This window comes from Anomalospiza imberbis, chromosome 10 (assembly GCF_031753505.1).
Source record: "Anomalospiza imberbis isolate Cuckoo-Finch-1a 21T00152 chromosome 10, ASM3175350v1, whole genome shotgun sequence".
Classification (NCBI taxonomy): Eukaryota; Metazoa; Chordata; class Aves; order Passeriformes; family Viduidae; genus Anomalospiza; species Anomalospiza imberbis.
The window spans coordinates 7,009,556-7,033,361 of NC_089690.1; the positions used below are offsets into that span (position 1 = coordinate 7,009,556).

General features: G+C 45.9%; 1 protein-coding gene across 3 annotated transcripts in view; it reads right to left on the minus strand.

Moving 5' to 3' along the window:
* The window catches only part of GNB4 (G protein subunit beta 4), a 47,674-nt gene extending 28,955 nt beyond the window's left edge, over nucleotides 1–18,719 (minus strand). Inside the window, exon 1 of one of the 3 annotated variants that reach the window (XM_068200351.1) lies at nucleotides 18,519–18,719. The gene's annotated coding sequence lies outside the window, so the exon portion shown is untranslated. Of the gene's footprint in view, nucleotides 1–1,308; nucleotides 1,341–1,844; nucleotides 1,985–18,518 lie in introns of those variants that run through there. The other 2 variants (XM_068200350.1, XM_068200353.1) reach the window with 2 other exon arrangements.
* Nucleotides 18,720–23,806: the final 5,087 nt, after the last annotated feature.

Here is a 23,806-nt window from a genome sequence, read left to right on the forward strand (position 1 = left end):
AACACTCCCATGACTTTGCAGACTCATGTCCCTGCTATTCCTACAGAACAGTTTTCATCTCTGCCTGTGCTTTCACAGCAGGTTTTACAGGCTGGTACCTGTCTCCTCTCTCTGCACCATTTTGCCATTCCTTCCCCTTCCTTCTCCAGTACTCTCCACCCAGCAGAGGAGCATCCACTCCCCTGCTGCTTCAGAAACTGATTATACCTAATTAAATTAAGTACTTTCTTCCTCAGCTCATACTTAGCTTTGAGACTTACCCTGCTTCTATTTCAGAACTGAAAACCATCCTGGAAAATCATGTACTTTCCAAGCTATAATAACCAGCCTAATAAAAGACAACATTCTCAGCTGTATAATTAACAGGAGGGAATGGATCAGAGGCTTATTTTGCATTAGTTCAGATAATATTACAGCATAAACTAGTCTACCACATCTGTAGCTGGTAGCAATTTGGATGCTTTTCACAATTTCCAAGAGAAATCAAACCAAAAATTAAAGAAGATGATAGTCTCAGCAACAAGTGCAAAATTTAAAAAGCAGATTCAAAATAAATCTGGATGGAGAAACGAACAACACCTACGAAGTATGACACGAAAAGCACCTAATGACTTTGCACTTTTCTAAAGACGGGGAGCACCTTCCGATTCACCTTTGCCACAACAGTCACGCAAGGCATGCAAGTCACAGCCCCTGGCCACAAAGCCGATTCACGGAATGCTGAAACCCAAACGAGAGCTGGGTTGCTCTAGTCAGGTACAGAGCCGAGAGCGGAGCTTGCCGAGCCGTTCCCGCAGCCGGGGAGCCGCCTGGCGCTGCCCGCAGCACACACCGGCCCAGCCGATGCTGCTGGGCTGGCCGGAGCGCTCTGCACGCCCCGTGCCCCGGCCGGCGCTGCCCGCGCCGGGCTGTCCCCGACCCCAGCAGCTCCTCCCCGGCCGGAGGGCCCCGCGGCGCCCCGCACCCCGGTGTGTCACCGCCGCCGCGGCGCCGAGCCCGACCCGGCGGCACCGGGGGTCGCTGGCCCTGCCCCGCCCGCTCCTCACCTCCCGGCCCGCGGTGCCGAGCCTCTCCCTCCCTTCCGCACCCCCCGACTCCGGCACCACCTCGGGGACGCTGCGCGGCCCTGCCCCGGCCCCTCCCTCCCCGCGGAGCCCGGGCGCTGCGCCCGCGCTCCGGGGCGGGCGGGACGGCACCGGGTGATGCCGCCCGCCCGTCCCGCCGCCCTCGGCGGACCCCGGGACCGCGCCCTTGCCCCGCGGCCGCCCGAACCCTCTCCCGCGGGGCTGTCCCTGCCGGGGGCTTCACCTGCCGAGGTCTCACGGCGCTGGGGCCGCTGCCGGCGGCGACGCCCGAGCGCTGCCCGCTTCCCTCCCGCCCCCCCCAGCGCTGCGGTGGTGCCGCCCATGCCCCCCCCAGCGCCGCGGATGGGGCCGCCCAAGGGGCGGGGCGGGGCGGGCGAGGCGCTGCCGGGCGGCCCCGCGGGGGCAGCGCCGGACGCGGCACCGGGACCTCCCCGGGACCCTCCCCGGGACCCGCGAGCCCGAGCCCGCCCCGCTGGGGCCGAGCCCGTCCCCGGGCTCCGCGGCCCGAGCGGGAAGCGCACTGGAGCCTCCCGCCCGCCCGCAGCCCCGCGGGAGCGGCCCGCGCTGCCGCCGCGCCGGGAAGCGCGGCCCGCGACCCCACGCGGCCCCGCCCGGCCGAGGTTCCCCGGCCCCGGCGCGGCGAGCGGAGTCGCGGGGGAACCGGGCACCGCCCTGGGGCGACCGCGCGGAGCCGCGGGGGACGGGCAGAGCCACCCGGGGCAGAGCCCGGCCGCGGGGACATCCCCCGGGCGGAGGTACCTGCGGTGTCCGGGCGGCCGCGGAGCGCGGTGTCACCGAGCCGCCGCCATGGCGCTGCTGGGGCGGGAGCGGCTCCGCCCCGCCCGCATGGACCGGACAACGTGACGGGCCGTTGCCATGGCAGCGCCGCGTGACGTCAGAGCGCGCGCAGCGCCACGCCCCCTGCGGGCGGCGCTTCTGCCACCCCGCGTGTGACAACCGTGAGGGACCGGACCGGGGCGGGGACACGGGGCAGGGGGACACTGAGGGTGACAACCGTGAGGGACCGGACCGGGGCGGGGACACGGGACAGGGGAACACTGAGGGTGACAACCGTGAGGGACCGGACCGGGGCGGGGACACGGGACAGGGGAACACTGAGGGTGACAACCGTGAGGGACCGGACCGGGGCGGGGGACACGGGACAGGGGGACACTGAGGGTGACAACCGTGAGGGACGGGACACGGGGCATAGGGACACTGAGGGTGACAACCCTGAGAGACGGGACACTTGGCATGGGGACACGGGGACTTGGGGAATACGGACACCGGGTAATGGGGGCTCTGTGGGTGACAAGCCTGAGTGGTGGTGGGACCCCGGGGCATGGGGACCGAGAGGATGGGGGCACCAGGGAATGGAGAGCTGATGTGGGGACCCAGAGATCTCACCTGAGGGTAGGGACCCTGGGCGTGGGGACACTGGGGGACATCAGTGACATGGAGATGGGGGTCCAGGGAGCAAGACATGGGTGGTGGGGACCTGTGGAGAGCAAGGGTGGGAGTGGGGATGGGGACGTGGGATGTCCCCTGGAGCCAAGGGGAGCACTGCCTTCCAGGAGGGCTTCAACTCGCTGAGCAGCCACAGGGCAGGCACCCCTCTGCTGTCCCCAGGATTCCTTGGCTGATGCTCCCCTGCAGTGACCTCGGGAGGGACCCGGGGGCTCAGCCTGCAGAAAAGGAGGCTCAGGGGGGACCTTGTTGCTCTCCACAAGTCCCTGACAGGAGGGTGCAGCTGGGTGGGGTCAGGCTCTGCTCCCAGGGAACCAGCCACAGGACGAGAGGACACAGCCTCAGGCCATGGGATGTTTAGCTTGGATATTCCTTCCATTAGAAGGAAGTTCTTCAAAGAAATGAATTGGAGGTGGTGGTGGGGACACTGTCCCTGCAGGTGTTTAAGGAAAGACTGCTCATGGCACTCAATGTCATGGTCTGGTTGACACGGTGGTGGTCAGTCATGGGCTGAAGTTGATGATCTCAGAGGTCTTTTCCTAAGTGATTCTGTGATCAATTCAAGTCCTATCTCCCCCTCAGCATGCAGCGGGGTGTGGTGTTTCTCTTTGGTTAGCAGCAAGGACTGCCTCCACTGAACTTGGCAGATCAGTAATGTGGGGAATAAAAAGTCAAGTGTTGACTGGGCACTCAGATCCTGTGTGTCCCTCACAAAGCTGCAATGCACATCCCAGAATGGGGCAGCCCTCCTCACAACAGCATGTGGGAGGCAGACAGACCTTCAGGGGCTGACTGCCAGGGGTCTCTCAGTCGTGCTGGATTTTCTGACCATTCCACGGCTGATGCTCCTGCTGCATCCAATTGCCAAACTACAACCACAGCCAGGCAGAGACCTGGAAAGATGTGGGATAGCTGCTCTGGGGATGCTCTGGCCACACGTCTGAGTCTCTCCTGCTCCACTGACCCTGATGCCACAGGGACACGCGTGCAGAAGTCAGAGCCTCAGCACAGCCCTAAGGCAGCCCTGCTCAGCCCTCCAGCACCAGCCATGGCACACTTGCACCATCCATCTTCTCAGCACGGCTCTGCCACACCCTCAGCAACACAAACTGTCAAATTTTTGCAAAATATTTTCCTTGAGTACCAAAACCTCTGTGAGTAAAGCAATCTTTGAGCTATTAGTGTGCTACTGATACATGGCTCAGTATCAATGACAGCACGTGCTGGAACATACAGTACATACTGTCATGAAACAGCTCATTGCTTACCCTAAATCAGCCTTAAAAAACATGCACATTCCCTAACTGACTCAAGCCTATGATTTTAATAGCTCTGTCCTGGTTGCAAAGTCTGTGTTGTGCTTCCCTGCGCTGCAATACATCTGTCTTCCATTTATCCAAAGGACAGATGCCATTCAGCAATGTGTTTACTTTGCATTTAATGAGTGATCACACAGCAAAAATCAACAAGGAACAGGTTTGATTTTGTTGGACCATACTTGAGGAAAATACACTTGTCTCAGAGTCACTGTATCACCATATAAAGTGATTTAAATTTTTATAAAGGGGAGAAACTGGTGCAAGGATAGTTCTCCCTTAAAAAAAGCTTTTTCCCTTACATTCTTCCTAATACAATCTTGAGAACCCTGAGGAGTGATTACTGACAAGATGCCATCCCAGAATGAGCACACCATTTCTTGTCTTCTGTTTTCAAACAACTCTGGAAAATAACAGCAAGGAAAGCCCTAGAAAAGTTCAGATGGTATTTGGGTACTTACATATTATTCAATTATCAGGGTTCATCCTTCTAGTGCTAACTAAACATTTTAAATTACATAATTTATCCTTGTGACTCATTTGGGAGACAGGGAAGATTCTTCAGTTGCAGGCAGTGAAAATGAAGCACACAGGACAGGGTTCTCCACAGGGGAACTCATCCTGCAGGTGTGGCATCGGTGTGGCTGTGGTGGTCCAAGGCAAACAGGAATATCCTGTCTTGGACCAACCAGTCCAAATAACAGCAACTGCCCCTTCTTATAAAACTCATCTCACCCACTGGGTAGTCAGCTTAGTCATTTATTAGATGTAGTTACAAATTCCTAATGAAATAGAAATCCCCAGTTCTCCTGCTGGCAGTGTTTTACCACCAGCTTTTATCCAGTTCAGCTTCTGATCACTGGTTTCATATGCCAAACCCCACTCTGCAAAATCAGAGCTACCCCTAATGGAGCCATTCTTATGCCAGTTCTGCAATATGCTTTGTATTGTTTCAGAATTTATATAAGGCATCAATTTGTTCTGCAGTGAAAGAGAAATCTTGAGACACAGTGCCAGATTAGTTTTTAAAATCAATATCCAGATCAGTTTCTCTAATATGTTCCCTTTGAATTATGAGCTACTAGAGCCAACACAGCAACTTTGGTTTCTGATAGATTAAATGCTACTGGAGGCCTGTGGTGCTTGGATTCCTGCCTGGTGAGTCTGAAACACCTCCGAAGGGAAGGCAGAGGAAGAGAACCTGTTTGAAGATTGTGCTGATTCAGCTGTAACTGAAAACCTCAGCCAGGGCAGCTCCAGCAGAGCCCTAAACACCCTTTGGATGGAAATTTGTGAAACAATGTGTTAGATCAGTGAGTGGGTATGAAAAAGCAAGGAGATGTTTTCTAAAAAACTTCCCAGTCTCGGCAGGGCTGAGGCTGAAAGGCACAAAGATGGACAGGGACACGTATAATCTGAATTACTAAAAATTCCACCAGAGTCTCTGCCTGTCTTTTCTTGGTTCCAGAGAAATGTAGGGTTCACTGTCAGCCTGGTACTTTGCCTGTACCAGAAAGCCCCCACATTTCATTAGCCCATCAGGTAATTGCTTCCCAAAACACATCAGGATACACATGAAGGTGTCATGTTTGCTCAGGAGACAAGTCAAAAGAAAAAAACCCAACCCATAGCTAAGAGACATAGATCCACAGGGAATCCTCTGCACTGGTGTGACTGACTCACACAACCCCTTTGACTGACTTCAGGAAAACAAAAGAAAAAATAAATTGCTCATTCAGATTTCAGAATTAATTTATCGAAGGGGTAGTCCACTTCCATGACACCTCTACAGTGGCAAGGCTGGTTTCCTTCCAGGGCTGGCTGTGTCACTGTTCTCCCCACAGCTGCACCACTGCCTTTGCTTTATCCTCTTTCTTTGTTAATGTCTGACAGCTCTTCTGCCACTGCAGTCAGCAGCTCTTCAGGTAAGATGTGCTAATCTACATCTCTTCTCCCTCACTTTGCACCTTTCTTTCCAGATCTAGGAACTAAAATGGCACTTAACCCCTTACTAGTAAGTGAGCAATCTCACTTAATTTTATTCAAACCTTATGGAGAGCATGAGATTTAAAAGTTCACTTAATTTACTGATTTAATTACTCTGTTAAGCAGGGTTACACATATTATCTTTATATTCTATATAAATTATGGAAAATATATCCTCCTTCAGATATCCCTTCCTCAGTTCATTCCTAAATGTGACAGCAAAGGTTTTCCTGCTTTATCTTCAATCTCCTGGTTTTAGTCTCACTGGAGTCTAACATTCACTCCTTCCTTCCAGACCCCTCTGCTTTCTCAGGGCACAGCTGGCATGGGACAGATCCTCTTCTCTGCCACTACTCTTCTGTCACCCCACAGCTGATGCAGAGTGGCCTTTCACAGCACCAGGGAGTGGTGATCTCTGCACACCAGGTGATGCTCCACATGACAAGCATCATGAAGTTCAGTTCACGTTGTTTCCATGTCTCCAGAATTCCTGGAAGGAATGTGTGAGGTGCCTGCACTGGCTGCTCACCACCAGCTCTGCTCCACAGATCACTGATTAATGGGGCAGGTGGAGGGGAACGTCCTTGCTGTGTTTTATAGGTGCCCTGTGCTACCAAGAAACAGGGAACCTCAATTTCTAGGGCTGCCAATCCAGCAGTTCTTTTTATATCCTCATGCTAATTTTCTAATATTTAATTCAAATTAAAAATTAAGGAAAAATAATATAAGCACAAACCCAAATAATGACAGTAGATGTCAGTGTATTTACTTTTTGTGGTCCAGTAAAATAATTTCTCAAGCTACACAGCTGGATCATTGTGCAGCTGCAGGTGACTCATCCTTTTAGGGGAACTGAACAACCACTGAACACTATTTAAATAGAAGAAAAAGGGAGTGGGGGATATATGGATAGATGCTTTACGTGCAGCCTGTATATATGCATGTATTTCTGAATAGATTAGTATTTCTTTCAGATAAAATGATGAAGGATACTCGTGGAACCACTGAAAGTGCTCATTGTAAAAGAAAATCAAAGGGGCTGAAAAAGCCATTTGATCTGTAGTGCTCCCATCTAAGATCAGTTTGACACTGGGATCAGTCGTGGGTTTCACGTGCTCGCTGGAATTCGCAGGGTATTTCACTGATAGAATTTGCAGGGTATTCCAGTGCTGGAATTTGCAGGGTATTTCAGTGCTGGAATTTGCAGGGTATTTCACTGCTGGAATTTGCAGGGTATTTCACTGATAGAATTTGCAGGGTATTTCAGTGCTGGAATTTGCAGGGTATTCCAGTGCTGGAATTTGCAGGGTATTTCACTGATAGAATTTGCAGGGTATTTCACTGATAGAATTTGCAGGTTATTTCATTGCTGGAATTTGCAGGGTATTTCACTGATAGAATTTGCAGGGTATTCCAGTGCTGGAATTTGCAGGGTATTTCAGTGCTGGAATTTGCAGGGTATTTCACTGATCGAATTTGCAGGGTATTTCAGTGCTGGAATTTGCAGGGTATTCCAGTGCTGGAATTTGCAGGGTATTTCACTGATAGAATTTGCAGGGTATTCCACTGCTGGAATTTGCAGGGTATTTCAGTGCTGGAATTTGCAGGGTATTTCAGTGCTGTCTGAGATGACTCGGTGAGGCAAAGGCAGAGCTCTTCTCAATCACGGTGCCTCTGCAGATCTCTGCTGCTGCAGCCCAGCCCACTGGCAAGGATGGCACGTGAGGGCTGAGAAAACTCCACAGTGTGTTTCACAAATCCTCTGATTCCTTCTGGAGGGGGAGAGGAGTAAGCAAGCAGAGGAAAGGGAATCTTATTTCAAACCTACACAGAGAAATGTAAGAGTCTGCCTACAAATGCCAGACTCAGGGAAAGAACCTCACATCAGCTGTATCTCTGGCAGCACCTTTGCTTGCCCTGGCCCCGGAGAAGGCTCCTTTCTGCCATGGGTGTGGAATTGAAATAGACACTTCCATAAAGTGTTGTATGCTCAAATGTCACGATGTTGGCTTTCTGCCCCATTTTCAGCTGCAGAGAACAGCAGATGGGAGGGGCAGAAACAACGAAGATCCCTTTTTAACTCTCAGTTTGAAAAATCTCCCAGTCCTTTTCAGCCAAGTAGGTCTTCTCCCACCTATTCTGAGCATGGTGTTTTCTACATCCTGCTTTGGAAACTACACTTACTTTACCATATACCAAACCTAGTCCTAACCCCCCAGAATTTTACAGTGTGTGCAGTAGGGAGAAAACAAGGAATAATGTGCTGCCCAGAGAGCAGCAAGTGATCACTTTTTGTGATTTTTCAGTTACTTCCTCAACAAATGAAGAGTATAATGTACATTAAAGTTGTGTGCCAGGTATAAAGTGTAATGAGTGCAGACAAAAGAGAAAATGAATAGTCATGAAAGGAGCTTAACAAAGCATTCAGTAACTGACATGGGTAGTAAAAGTGTGGAATTAAGAAGAAAGGAGTATTAAAGAAGTAGTATTTTGTTCAGTCTGTTCAGAAATTGTTTGGCCTTTTCATGGAACAAGACAGGAAGCCAACTGAATAAGCATGATCAGGAATATTCATTACCTTTAGAAATTCTTACAAATATAAGCTACTTTCTAATCACAACAGAGCCAAACTGCTTTTCACATTTTTAATGAAAGATTCTTGCATTCCACTGCTACCCAATCTTAGGAAATCACAGGTGTAATATTTTTCAGTATGTGTATCCACACAGTGCCACCCACAAGCACATTCACATCCGAAGCCCTGCAGCACATAACCTCAACACTGTCCCCCTGAGCACAGTTCATGGCAGCTTCCTGCAGGCTGCAGAACAGCAGGCTCCCAGGTGCCACACTGGCAAATGCTTCGGTGGAGATCCGTAAAATGAACCAAGAATTTAACTCTGTGAGTTTGCAGTTGCATTACAGTAAAGTTCACAAATTCACTTTTGGGATCTAAGCTAACCCTCGGGTGCAGTGCAGCAAGAAATACTCACTGCAGTCAAGGGTTGCATTCAGAATAATTGCAGATGTATTTCCTCTTCCCCTGGACTTGGAGGCTGAGCTCACACCAAGCTGTCAGCAGTGGTGCTCAAGCTTGTCATTTTGAAGTTTTGCCACTTAATTTACAAAACCTTTGGTACCCAAAGAGTTTCATGTTCATGAATCATGAAATCTGATCGGAGAGGCTGGGATTCCAGGTCAGCAGGGAGACAGAGACCATTTTTAGGAAGCTTTTCAGCATAATGCTGCTGCTGGCTCTTTACCTCCATCAGCATCTACAGTGCTGCTCTGACCCCAGCCCTTCCTGAGGGAAAAGGGATTCGGTTGTGAATTCATGATGCTGGAAATGGCACTGTGGAGGAACAAGGCAGAGGGATGACATTGTGCTGTCTCTGGTGTAACACGCAACACTTTTAGAGGGCTGTAAGTAATATAAGCTTATGTAACAACTGTGCCCTTAACAAACCGCTGTGCCCTGCTGGTGAACACTTTATCCAAATTAAACTGGGGAGGGAGGGAATAGAGAGAACATTAAAGTTTAAGGAGAGAGCAGTTCATACCCTCTGCAGTGCCAGAGCAGATCTGTACTGTAGCTGTGTCTCAGTAGTCACTAGGATTTGCTACTTGCATATCACACCTGTTAAATGGGCTGAAGTATCCAGAACATTTGGGATTTTTTGCAGGTCGAAGGCTAAGATGTCTGTGGTGGCTTGGGTGTGTGCATCAATGATGGTGACTCAACATTTAGAACTAATTCAGAAAGGAAAATGAACAGAGGCTTACTGGGTTTAACTGATAGACATTTTTAGGAGTACATGGAATAAAATACCTGTGTGTTTTACGTGTGTTTTCCTTCAGTAAATAGCATAAGTAGTTGCACAGTTCTTTTTTTGTCAAAGATTTTGAACTGTTCTTCAACTGTGAATCTCTTTCTCTGGGAAAGTAAGGCACAAAGAGATGTAAACAGCTTGCCAAGCAACCAGTGGCAGAGCCAAAATCAGAATTCAGATTGCTTGCCCACCTGTTTCCTTCTATCCTTGCTGCTGAGCAAGTTACCCAGCACGTGAGGTTTTCAGATGGAAGAACAAGTGAGCAAACAAAGGAGTGAAATTAAATATAAGCAGAGTGAAAATGACCAGTGTGAGAAACTAAACAAGCAAACTGCAAAAAAGAAATAGTAAAATCACTATAAAATAAAATTAGAGATTACAATAAAGAAATAATTTCCATTTTAACGCATGAGAGCTAATGGTGTGCTAATGATTTTCCTCATACACAGAGGGCTTTGGTCCAAAACTCTGAACGAAACCATTCATGCTCTTGTGTGTATTTTTTTACCAGAAGATATCCGTGCTCCTAACCCAAGACGCTCCTGATTTCTGTTCTGTTGCCAGCCTGTTTTCACTGTGTGTCATCCCAGTGCTGGGGAAGGCATCATCCTGACAGCTCCACAGGCTGGAGCTCCTGCTCTGAGCGCGGGGAAGGATGCGAGGCAGGAGGCAGCTGCTCCCCCAGAGCCTCGGCTCTGCCCTGCCCCAGAACTGGCCCGGGAGAGAGTCACTTGGGGACAAGGGCAGTGCTGGCTTTTGTGATGCTCCTTCTGCTGGAACTGGGCCGAGGCACAGCTCACATCATCCATCAGGCTGTGCTGACACGGGAACAGCTCCTGGTCACTCGTGGCCTGGGCTGGGTTGCACTGGGCAACAGGCCATGAACAAAAATCCTCTGTGAGCCATTCCCAGCTCCTCTGAGCCATTCAAGCCCCTCAGCTCAGCAAAAGAAGAGGCACTTTTTAAAATGAGGCTTCTCACAAATGACAGGGAAGCAGTCGCCCCCGCACACACCTGATTCACTCACGGCTCTGAACTGGCATTCCTTCAAGAGCTGGGATGAGCCCAGAGCTGCTGATTCAAAGACACTTGGAATAAGAACTCAAGATTGAAAGGTTTTTGTTCCTTCCTGGCTTGGTGCTTCTTTTCTTGGTCTGCTCTGCCTGCCCATGCTGAATGTCAATCAGCAGAGCAGTAGCACCTTTGCAAAGAAGCCCCAAGTATCTTGGCAAGTACATTAACAAGCAAGTGGAAAAACACCAAGGTTTCCACTAGTCCAAAGGCTGGAGTCGAGTGGTGGAACTGAAAGCTGGACAGGGACAAAGGGTTAGGAACTGATAAAGCTGTACATCCTTGTTTAAGCTATTGCAGACACAGAGGTGTCTTTTCCAGAAAAGATTTCTAAATGATGCTCATAGTGCATCCACAGCTGATTCTCAGAGACATTTGCCTCAAATATCCCTGGAAAAATTCCCATAAGGAAACTGCCAGAATGAGTTGCTAATTGCACATGCAGAGAATCTTACGTCAAAGTGGCTGTGATCAACCCAAAGTATTTCTCAAAAAAGGCAATTGCATTTTTATTCAAGTCTCTGCCACTTTATAATTGACAGCTATTTGATGTTCTTGGAATGAGTAACAGCTCAGTTTATTACAAATTTCTTAAATCCTGCAGTTAGGACCAGCCTAAGTGAGCAAACAGAGAAAACTGATTTGAATTCAACAAATTCAAGTCTCCCTCTTTGATGGTCTGATGAAACTGGATCATCTTGATCTTTTGTTACTACTGAATAGCTGGGAATAGGTTTCTTTTGCAACCTGTCAGTTTGACAGCTCCATTTAGAACAGGAGCTGTTTTCCTGGTGATTTCCATGTGAAGCTCTAAGTGACTGAGCATTTTATCGTTTCATTTTATGAAGCAAATGTTTTGTATTTACTGTGTTTAACAGCATTTTCAAGGTCAATATAGCAGGATATTCCCTACAGTTGTTTAAATTATTAATAAAACATTTTGAATCTTAGAAATAAATACAATAGTTTTAAGATGGCTGGGTAAATTCTGCAGCTCCATTGATTAGAATCCTAAATAATTCCATTCATTTAATGAAATTCATTGCAGTTTCAACCACCTGTAACAGGGAAGAAACTTTACCTATTTTTTTTTTTGCAATGCTAAAACAGAAAGAACAAATGAGCACTCAGTAGTGCTAATATGGATCTAACATTGTCTCCATTGGGATGTAACAAAAATATATTTAATCTTTTAAGGTTCAATCATGTTCAACAGTTCCTATTACGGAGGCAGGGTAGGCTTCTCAGAGCAAGTATGAGAAGAGGTTTGGCTGCTTTTTGGATATCTTCAAGTTTCCTGCAAGTTCCCACTGCAACAGGGAAGTGGAAAGTTGAGCAATAGACCTGGCACAGTAGCCTACCTCATTGATCCCTCAATTATTTCTGCTAAAAGAAAGACAAATAAATATAGCAAGAGGAATTGGAGAAGCCAGGCCATGCTGGCTTGTGTGTGCTCTGCAGAAATGAGTAGCAGAAGCAGAAATGGGGTAATGTCCCTGCATGATTATCTTCAGACTACCCTGATTAGTGGCAAATAGTAGAGAGCTGGAGATCTATACAAATGTCATTAGACCGAGGGCTGTAATGTGATTTAGTGAGGTGGCTGCAGTGGTAGCTGGTCCCCTGACACAGAAACAGATGGTGTTTTAGCAGTGTTGGTGCTAAAGAGCAAGAACCCAGCAGAAATGTGTGTCTGTGTGAGGAGGGAAGCACGGGGTCGGTGTTATTGGCATCACTGGGTGTCAAACTGGTGACTTAAGCTGCCTTGGGGAGAGTCAGGGCCCAAGACAAAGCATCCTTCAAAGCCCTGCACCAGTGCAATGGGGTTTGAGCTTTCCAGCATTCAAAGTAAAGGGTATTTCCTTTCCCACTGTTCCCCTGCCTTTTTCTCCTTTCATTCCTGTTGACTTTGCTTCATCTTGGACTCCCACAGGCCAGGCTGTCTCAGGCTTCTCCAAGCAGCACTTGCCAGGGCAGCTCTGCAGCAGCTTCTGCTGCACAGTTTTGTTTCAGGGGCTCACCAGTCCCAGTCCCACTGCCTGGGTCCAGCCAGCCCTGCCCATGCTCAGATTGCTTTTTCTGGGGACTTTTTTGGCAGCTGTCTTCCCATAAAAGGGCAATTTTTAACTTTTCTCTCAAGGGAACTGGCGAGAAATAAACTTTCTTTGGGATAATAAGAGAATGATGTTTGCAACTCCATAAAACTTTTGGGGTTGTTTTTATAATCTTAATTTAACCTGGTGATCTCTGTGATACAGCAGCATCATCTACTTCAAGGCATTGTACCAGGAGAGCCAGAAGAAGGTCTGTAGGAAGCTGCCCCACTCCTTTTCTACCCTTCAGCCAATTAGGAATGACTGAGCCTCTCTCTGATGATTGGCAAAGTCTGGATACGCCCAGTGCAACAACCTCAATGCATTCATAAGCAAATGGATTTTTGTCATCAAATGATAAAGTCTTAGGAATAACTGAATCTTAGTATATTTATATCCAAACAGCTTCCATCCATTAAAAAACCCCAAAACTGCAAACAAAAAAAAACAAACCACACAACAAAAAGAGACAGTGAGCATAAAGGACAGAAGGAGGTTAACTATTTGAAATCTTGGGTGCCAATTTCATATTGGTCATTAGGTTCTTTAAAGACTAATTGCAGCTGATCTGTTTTTTAACGTTTTATGCTGTCTGTCATCAATCTACAAAGCACATGAGTACGGTTTTCTGGTTCACAACCTTGATTTTATTCTGTTTGTAAACACTGGGGAACAAATGCAGCAATGTCATGCAACAGATGAGCAAGGCCCTGAAACACAGCTCACAAAAGCATTTTCCCTCTCACTTCCATCCATCTTCTGAAGGACATAATGCAGTTACTGTTCACCTTCCCTCGTGGTCATGCTCTTCATACCAGCGGGAGGACGCTCCCTCCTGACATATGACTGGGCAAAACGTCAGTGTGCCTTGAGAACACCCCCTGCCACGGCGTCCAGGCACTCTATGTCCAGGCAGAGACGGGTGGAATGAAAATATTCTGGGATGGGAGAGAGGGGAGGTGGTTCATAGGCTTTGGCACCTCCTCGGAGCCCTGGCGAGGTGAATAGTAAAGGATGTCACGGATACACCTGAACTCCCTGACAAAGCAGGGAACTGAGTCCTCAGAGCTGAGGGACCCTCTAGCACAGCTATTTCTGTGATCATGCTGCATTTGTAAATTCACAGGGGAAGGAGAGGGATTATGCACAGAAGACAGTGCTGTGCTTTCTGTTTATTCTGGACACAGAATAATACCCAGAGCTTCCTCTGAGAGCCTGCAGAGGACATGGGCTAAAAGAAAGCCTCTGAGAGGAAGTGCTGAAAAGTAAATAGGCAGCACAGGCAATGCTGCTGAGACACTGCAGAAGTCAGGCACGGTATCAGAGTTTTGGTCTGTACCCTGAACGTAAGCCTGGGAGACAGAAATTGCCATATAATTCTTTCTGTGACATATAATTACATTCTTAACCTCTTTGTCTTTTTTCCTTTTTCTGATAAAGAGGAAATAATTAATTTCCAGGAATACAAGTGGCTTTAATTCACTTAGATCAAGCCTCTTTTTCTTTTTTCTTTTCTTGTTTTTTTTTTTCCTGATTCAGTGCCTGACTCAGAACCATCATTCTTACCACTTCTGTCAGACTATCCCACATTTCCCACTGGTTTTTACTACTGCAGTTTGGAAGCACTCTTTGTTCTTCCAGTCCCAGTGCCTACCAAGGCTTTTCTTTGCATGTTCTTTGACGTTTATTCCCTAGGAGCCGGATCCTTGTGTCCTTACATGTGAGCCAAATCTCCCAATGAATTTGCAAACATGCAGGATCAGCAACTTAAACAGTTTATTTGTTCTTCAGGGTTTTCTGTGTTCGCAGGAAAAAGGACGCCTATAGGCAAACACTGCATCACCAGGTTTCATCTGCACAAAAGGGAAGCTTAGAGAGGAAGGAAGGCACAGCAGTGCAGAGTTAACGATTAAAAAACAAAAACAGCCTTCTCAGGGGTTTTTTTCTGAGAGGATGGTGGTGACAGATGCAGTTACAGGACACTAAACTTGTTTCTTGAAATACATCAAAAGACTCCTTTGCTGGGTTTGGCTCAGGGTCAGCAGTAATAGCTGATTCCAGGGTGTTGTCAGAATAATACAAATCTTTGGCTGTATTTTTTTGAGACACCTTTCAGCTTGGATGTCTGTACTACATTTACATTTAGGAATGGAATTTCTAATGGCCTGGCACCTCAGGCTGAGAACTGCCTGCTCCCATTTACTTCAGCTTTGGTGTTTGCGTCAGAGGATTCTGGCCAGGCACGCTGGAAATGTAATGGATTCAGTTTATACCCTACATAGAAGTTGAGATCAGCATCAACGACCAGATCCAGTCTGCAGCGTTAATTCAAACAAACAGCACTGCTGACACCATGATTGCTGTGGATAAGGGCTCCATCTCACAAACTTAGAGAATCTTCAAAGTTCACGTTAATACAGGTGTCCCTCTCCTGATGTCAGAAATTTTATAGCAAGTAGTGTTGGTGATGAGCCAAGGTTTGACACCATCTAACTATATAATTTTGTGAAAATTTGTGGTGAGACAGGACCATTAATATTTTATTCTGCAGTAGAATGAAACCCTTTTTTTTCCTCTCTGTCTGCTGTGCACATACAGAACAGAGGTATTGCTACAGATCAGTGGATTTTCCAGCCAAGGAGATTATTCTGATCTCTCAGTCTGGCATTTTACAGCAACAGTCAAATGTATTCCCTGAGAAAATTGTGCATCAGATCGCTTAACTCGCTGATATTAACTCAGATTACACATGTGTTGTTTGTGTGGACAAACCCTCAGCTCACTGTGCATGTGAAACATCACAATTCTGCTCCAGATATGCCAGTGACCCACAGCAATGGACACATGCCTCATTTCCAGACTGACTCTATCTGGACTCAGCTTCCTGCTATTGCATCTAAGTACATTCCAGAAATATATTTTGTTGAATTGCTCATCATTTCAATGGGATAGAGTCTGGGACATGTGATACTGATTAATATGTACTTCCACAGGTGTTTTACAAAGGCTTCTACCCTAATTCTGCTGATTATTTAGGTCCACTAGTCTTATATTTTCTACAAAAAAGCAGATCCATTCCCAGACATTTACCCAGTTTTGTTTTCCACACTGCTTCAATTTCATCTGAGATCATTTCCATACATGTCAGGTCCACCTTTTGCACACAAAAAAGCAAAGGACAGGGGTCTGACTGCTCAGCTGAAGTCAGAGGCCACAAGGCTCAGGTACTTCTACATTTTACTGGGAGTGTTTTGTACACCTCTGTATTCAACCTTGAAAACAGAACACAGGAGACAGAGACAGTGCCACCACCTACACAAGTTTATGCCACATCAGCACTACTTTGCTGGCATTCCAACAGAAAATCACATTTTGCAAAGGCTGTTTTCCCCCACTGACATTAAAATGGGTGTCAAGGCCATCAGGGACAGCATCAAGCAAACACGAAGTCTGCCACAAGATCTCAGCTGTTTGTGCTACTGCATGTGCCTTTATCCCTGATGGCATCCCCCAGAGCAGAGAGAATCATCATTTTATGGGAAAATTCAGATAAATCCATGCTAGAACAATGCAATGCTGTGGAACACTGAAACAGCTTGTGAATGTAAAAATCAATCACCAGTACAAAACCAGGGCGTTGCTGCATTGTCTGCAGGAGACAGCGACTTCAGCCCTCGGGGGAAACAGCAAGGAGAAATGAATGCAGCAGGAAATCTTTCTAAACAAGAAGTTGGCCACATGCTAAGAGCCATACGCACTTTATTTCATAAAAGCTTCCCTGTATTTCTATTTCTTATTATAATAATCTTTACAGATGCTGCTCCTTCAGGTAAGAGTCACCTAAACATAGTCCTCTTCCTAAAAAAAACCAAAAAACCCAAACTCTCAAATCCTTGGAATGAGGGAATATTCCTTTTTAAAAAATTATTATTATTATATTATATTATATTTTACCCCTCTGGACACTAACACTGTGTATAGAATTTCTTACATTTATTTTTCTTTTTTTTTTGATGCCTGTTTCGCAGGCTGAAGAAAATGACTATAAATCAGTTTGCATTCAAAACACCACACTTGCACCTAAAAGAACAGGATATTACACCATTAAAAATAAGATTCAGTGTAATGGAAAAATTTTCTGACTGACAGCATAGCACCTTTTGAGTAATAAATTCTCATTTTTATAGGACAAAAGGGACTATCACAATCACGGTCTGAATTCCTATATAACAGAGACAATGTAATTTTAGACAACAGTTCCTACGTCAGTCCTGCCTTCTGATCTGCAAGAAAAACTTCTACTTTACATGTCACACCCTGCAAGCAGAATGCCCAGGGATCCTTCATCTTTCCCATTACAATTACCAAACAGATTTCCAAAAAACTGATAAGCAATAGGGCAGAATCAAATCCTGGTTCTAAACAAATTTGAGCACAGATGAATCAGCACACGGAAATAATGATAGCATGGCAGTATCTTTTAGAGACATCCTCTTTTACAGGCTGAAATCAAACTATTTTATACTTCACAAAGTTCCTGTAATGGCTAAATGCTGTAATGGATCTGTGGCTTCGTCAGCACACTCTGACATCCTGCAGCATCACACCCATCAGGCTCCGCTCCCCCGCGGGAAGGCTCCAAGGGGAGCCTGGCTGCAGGATCAGCAGACCTGAGTGAGGCTTTTGCTGTGCCCTGGCTGCAAACCAGGGAGGCTGGGCCCAGGGTGTCAAATTTGGAGGGAGAACAGGTTGCCCTCCCTGCTAAGGGGACCAGTGATAGTTCCAAGGGATTTCTGATGGCTTTGAATCCCCGTGAAGCTGGTGTGGGCGAGTACAAAGCGGTGAGACAAAGATTATACTTGGGCCAAGGGAGCTTCAGGCCAGTTTGTAACTTGTAATGAGAATCTCTGGTGTTTGTCTGGGAGAGTCACAGCTTTATACTTCTACCCCTGCCTGCCTTCATGCAGTAAGTTAAGAAGTGCAAAAAATATGGTTAGGAGTAGCTGAGGTTAGAAGATCTCCTAAGAGCGCTGATAAATCTAGCTGAACATTTCAGTCCACGGCCTATCAGTATAAAAAAGCCAAGATGAGATTTTCAAAGGTTGTGAGACACCCAGTCCTGTGAGACACCCAGTCCCAATCTTAACCTTCACCTTATATTGCTTCTGTACTTATATGTGTTTTCTTTTAATTCGATCATCTTTAATTTGGAACAGTTTCATATCTGAAACACCTTATTAATACCACAGAAACATTAAACAGAAGTTTGCATTACAAAACTGGAAGTAAGTTAAAACCTGAAAATGTGACCTCTGTCTTCAAGCCTGTCTTAGCTCAAAAATGTGTAATCAAGGCCTAAAGGTTGTAACATTTATGCCAAACAGCCCCAAAACACAGGATGAGCAGGATACTTTCCTGAACTTGGAGACTGGAGGCACCATCTATGCCCACATGTAGTTTTTACTGTACCTTATTTCTTACCCTTGAATACTTCATTTTGCAAAATTAGTATTGCTTTGTGTTTTATCTTTTAAAAGAGCTGTGATTATACTGGCAGTAACGCTGACATAGTTCTCGTGAATCCCACAGTTACAGTAAGGACTGCAAAACACAGATCACTCAGATCAGACAGCCTTAACAGTGTTAAATAAACATTAAAAGATCACTTACCATGACAGTCCTGGAATTGCACCAGGGATGAGCTTGTCTCTGTGGGCTCTCCCAGCTCACAAATCCCAAAGCATCACCTGCACCAGGGTGATGCCCAGCATTTCTGCCCTTGCATTTGAACAGAAAGCCCCTCAGCTGAGCTCAAGCTCTTTGCCTCCCCATCCACGGGTGGTTTAAGCAGACATTTGATTTTTCTATTCTGTGTTTGCCTGTAACTATTCATAGCAGCTAATAACCCACACCCCCGGGGCTGTGATGTCAGCACACTCCGCACCTACGGAGCTCTCCCGAGCCAAACCGGAGCTCAGCACGGTGAGCTGGCTGCTCAGGCAGGGCTCCTGACACCCCACAGCCCAGCTCAAACACACCAAACAGGAGGAAGTCCATCTCCATTTTTCAGTTAAAGAATTCTCTTTCTCTTGTAAGTAATCTGCAGGCAAGATTTGAAAAATGGTATTTGTTTTTTGAGGATGCCGAGTACTTTGTGCAGTATTAATAAAAGCACAGTTTTACTGGCCATCCTGTCAGTGTCACATGCAAAAGTTTTGGGCACTTTTGGAATTAACACCAGTCCATAATACACATCACAAAGAAAGCTACTGAACAGGCAACGGATGGCAGCTCAGCTTTGCTAGTGATCTCAGCAGAGGCTACAGTGGTCATGGACACTGAACCTTTCCACTCACCAGTATTTGCTTCCAGTGTATTTAATGATTCATCACCCTAGAAACCTCCATTTGGTTGGGTACATGAGGTATTTCTAATTTCCCTTCAAAAGACAAAGATCCATTCCCTTGCTTATCATATAGCTCTACTTTACACCTCTCACATTTAAGTTAATTTTTCTGAAAATAGCTACACCCAACTGTAGAAATACTCTAGAGAAGTTAACACTCCTTGTAAGATGATACCAGTATTTCCTTCAAATTGTTAAAAACCTCTCCCCTTCCAGGACTGCATTATGTTTCCTACCCCAATTATATTCCAATGTTTTATCACATTCATCTTTCCCCTGATAAGTGCACTCGGGTTTGTTCCCACCTCTGCTACTTCCAGTTCACAAAGCCCCAGGTTACAGGTGAGGTTATTATTGAACCCAGAGCATCTGGTTTGTACAGTATGAGACTTATTTATATGACATCACCAGCAAGCTGGTAAAAAAGTTAGCCTAATCCTTTTTGAACATCAACTCAGTCTTCCTCAACACTGGCAATGCCTCCCGATGTGTCTTACCCAGGAATTTCACCTCACCACACTGGTAAATATATTAAATAGACCAGGTCCCAAGACTAACCCCAGAGAAACACCACTAGCAGCATTTCTCCAGCCTTGACACTTTCTTTGGAACAGAACTTCAGCCAGCTCACAGCTCTCGTGTTCACCACCTTCACTCCCAAATTCAAAACCAACTTCCTACGGGGTATCAGTTGCTGGGTAAGTGGAGGAAGCTCACCCTGGATTATGTTTTCCCAGGTGCAAGAGCATGCATCTGTCCTTGTTGAACTTCATAAGGAAGGAGAATTGCTTTTAGCTGTGGGGCGGGTGCCCAGCGCTGTGTGAGCCCCAGAGCAGCCCCAGGGCTGGGGCCCTGTGAGCAGTGCCCTGCTCTGCTCAGTGCCCCTCGGTCCCCGTCCCCAGCATTCCTGGTCACTCGTGCTCCCAGCACAGCTGCGAGCTCCCAGGCTTGCTCACCAGAGCTCTCTGCTCTTCCTTGGATTTCCCTGGCTCTGGGATTCCCCCTGGCACCTCACCCAGTGCTCAGCCACAGGAGGTGCCCCTGCCCCAGCTGCCTCAGCGAGGGAGCATTTACACTGTCAATACTGCACACTCTTCCTGGTGACATTATCAGCTGCATTGGAGCTCCCCTCTAGAAAGGGTCACTTAATATGGGAGGAAGTTTCTTCTTACTGCTTTATTTAGGGATGGTGAATGCTGATGCAAGATCTGGTGATGAATGTCAGCCAATGCCAGCTGTCTTGTACCATGAAACATATTATTGTCATTGTTCCCCTGCTTCATTTGGTCTAAAAATAGCTTCCTATAACTATTGTTACACCAGGTCAGGCTTTTTTATGGAAAAATATACAGGGAAAAAAGCATGTGCTTATATTTTTAATTCCTGGTTGCAGCACTAAGTAAAACATACAGTGAATATCAGGATCAAATCATAGCATCTGTCTGTTAGGATTTGTTGGTATAGAGCTGTCACCCACACGGCTCCTTGTCTGGTATTAAACAAGACAAGTGCAACAGAGAAACATGAGAAGTGTTAATAGTGCTGCAAGCCAGCTGCAAAGAACTTCCAAAGCTAGGACCGGGATGCAAAATTTTCAGCAATTAAACTGAAAACTGTATTTTAACAATAAATTTAAAAAAAATATTTTCTGAGTTAAAAAAACCTATCTGTTTTAATGAAAAGCCAAATTTTACATATCTTCCTTTCCATATCTTCCTTTCCTATCTTCCTTTCCAAGGAAATACTGCTTTCTTATTATATCAGATATGGCACAAAAAACTGTTGCTCTTGGTTTGGCTATGAACCTTGCTCTGTTTTTCAGAGATGTTATTGAACTAAACAACACAAGTTATGATTTTGCCAGGAGGTTTTATGAAAGTTAACCCTGATTAGAGAAGTAAACTCCCAAGTCTAGGCAGGAACATGGAGAGCCTCTGACTTGGTTAAAAGTGCAATGCACAGACCTAAGATCAGCTCTGTCCTTCAGACAAATGATTCAGCCTCCACACACGAGGTCTGTGTGTCATATAAAGAGCAGAAAGAGAAGCCTGAGGGGAAAAAGGAAGTTTCCCAAGGAAAGAAGATTTTCAGCTGTGGTACAAAGTTGCCTTTGCAGCGTCCCTGCTTGGGCTGTGTTTAACACCAGCCCAGGGGCTCAGGGCAGGCATTTCACCCCAGTTTCCCACAAAATCACTGAAGGGTGTCCGGCTCCTCCAGAGGTGCTTCAGAGCAGAAGCCATACTTGTGGACTCTGAATTACTTTCTGAAATAACATCCTCTGTATTTAATTTTTCAATAGTCCAGGAAAAATTGCCTTCTTCATTTAGGCACCTGTGTTAGGCATGCAAGGTTAGGCCATAGGAATTGCCTTACACATCTGCAATTTCCCCGAGCCTCTGCACCCCATCTCTGTTACCATCCCAAATTTGACTGAAGCTGAAGAAGCAGATTTTATCAGAGCAGTAACTGGTTCAACCACACTCTTCCTGCTCTGATACTTCTGCTTGTTTGCATGCCTGAACAGCACCTCAGTCTTTGATCCCCTCTCGAGAGCATGCGCTCTTAAATTTGACTACTTTTAGTTCTGTGTCTGCGACCATCTCCTCCAAGATGAAAGAGCATGGGATGACGATTCCTACGTATGTTTGTGGACTGCTCTCTTCCTGATTCGTGAAAATCCTTCTCCAGGAATAGCACACTGCATTTTTATAGACACACAGCGGCTGTTAGTCTCCTGTACTTCACCTGACTGTCAATTTATTTACTTGTAATTTGTCACATTTTGATAAAATCATTTCCCATTTCTGAGAAGACAGCACACTGATTAATAAAAACTCCTGTCCACTGCTTGTCCTTCCTACTGTGATTTGTGGGCATAGAACACACTGATACAATTTTCTGTAACAAGTGACACAGAAGAATGGTTTCAACTTTTTGAACAGAAAAATTATAGCAAAATTTTTATGAAAGAGTCAGTACGTTATGCATGTGATTGACCTCCATTATAAAACACATTGAGATCTGTAGATGAAAACTCCTAAATAAAAACATCATTTTTATTTATCATTTAGGGTGGAATATCATTTAAATAGGATATCATTTAAATATCATTTAGGGTGGAAAAGACCTCTAAGATCATTGAGTCCAACCTTTAACTTCTCACTGCCAAGTCCACCACTAACCCATGTCCCCAGGTGCCACATCTCCACATCCTTTAAATACCTCCAGGGGTAGTGACTCATCCACTGCCCTGGGCACCTGTGCCAGGACACGACAATCCTTTCCATGAAGAAAGTCTTCCTAATGTGCAGTTTAAACCTCCCCTGGTGCACCTTGAGGCCACTTCCTCTTTTATGATCACGTTTTATTTGGGAGAAGAGACCAACACCCACCTTGCTACAACCTCCTTTATGTCACTGAGTACTTTAGTGCTGCTCTGTGACAAATCCAAGCTTTACTTGAAACCTACCTCATCATCTGTGTGTTACCATATTTCTTCAAAGAAATTTGCTATTTAAGAGTCTGAACGCCTTAGAAAATAGAATTACTATTTGCTCTCACACCAGTTTTCCTCTGTACTGCAAACTGAATGAAAACAAAGCAGATACAAACAGACAGTTTTATTGTCAAGCTGATTAGATTTTATAAAGCCATTCAGAAATTTATTTTGAGTATACCCTGCATTTCTGTAAGACCAAAAATATTGCCCTCAATTCTGTAAGATTTCAGCTTTTTCTTGCTCCTTTTGGATGGTTTTTCATCTTTTTTTAAACTTCTTTAACAGGCAAACTGAATCCTGCCTCCTGACAGCATACCTAAAACAAGAAAGTGTATGTGCTGAATGCTTCTTTTGCTGCAACCTTCAGATCAAGTGTTTGATGAGAAAAACACATTCTTTTTTGAAAGCTGAAACACGTCAGCAAATGCTGCTGCAATATATCTGCTTTACTATAAAGAAAAGCCTCTTTAAGGAAGGGCTGTGAATTCACATTCCCAATCCAAACTGTGCGTCACTCTCTGAATTTCCTGGTCTGATAGCACCACTAAAATGCCTCCCAGAGACTAAATTCAGCCTTAATTCAGGTTTGTGTGGCCAGCAGAGAAGTAAGGAAACCCCACAGTAGGGTCTAATGGCTCCAACAGCTTCTGTGCTAACTCCCAGATTCCCTCCACACAGAACGTAGCCAGGGAAAGGAGCATTCCTCAAAAACAAATGTTTCAGAGGAAGATGAAAGAATCCCTATCCAAAGCAGGCAATTCAGAAGTAGTCCAGCCTCTAAATGTCATTTCCTTTTAGCCTCCACTGAACATTAATGATCACAGCTCTACATTTCTAACTTGTTTTATGATGATCTTTCTACATTACATCACACTACTCGGTGTATAAAAACAATGGAATGAAAGCCTCTAATTTTAGCTGTCATAAGCTAAAGAATAAATGGCAGCAGAAGCTTTCACATATAATTGCAGGATTTTAGGTGACTACAGAAAAATCTCTCTTTTCTGTATGTGCACAAATGCTCAAGCCTTCAAGCAAAATTTCAGGAACTGA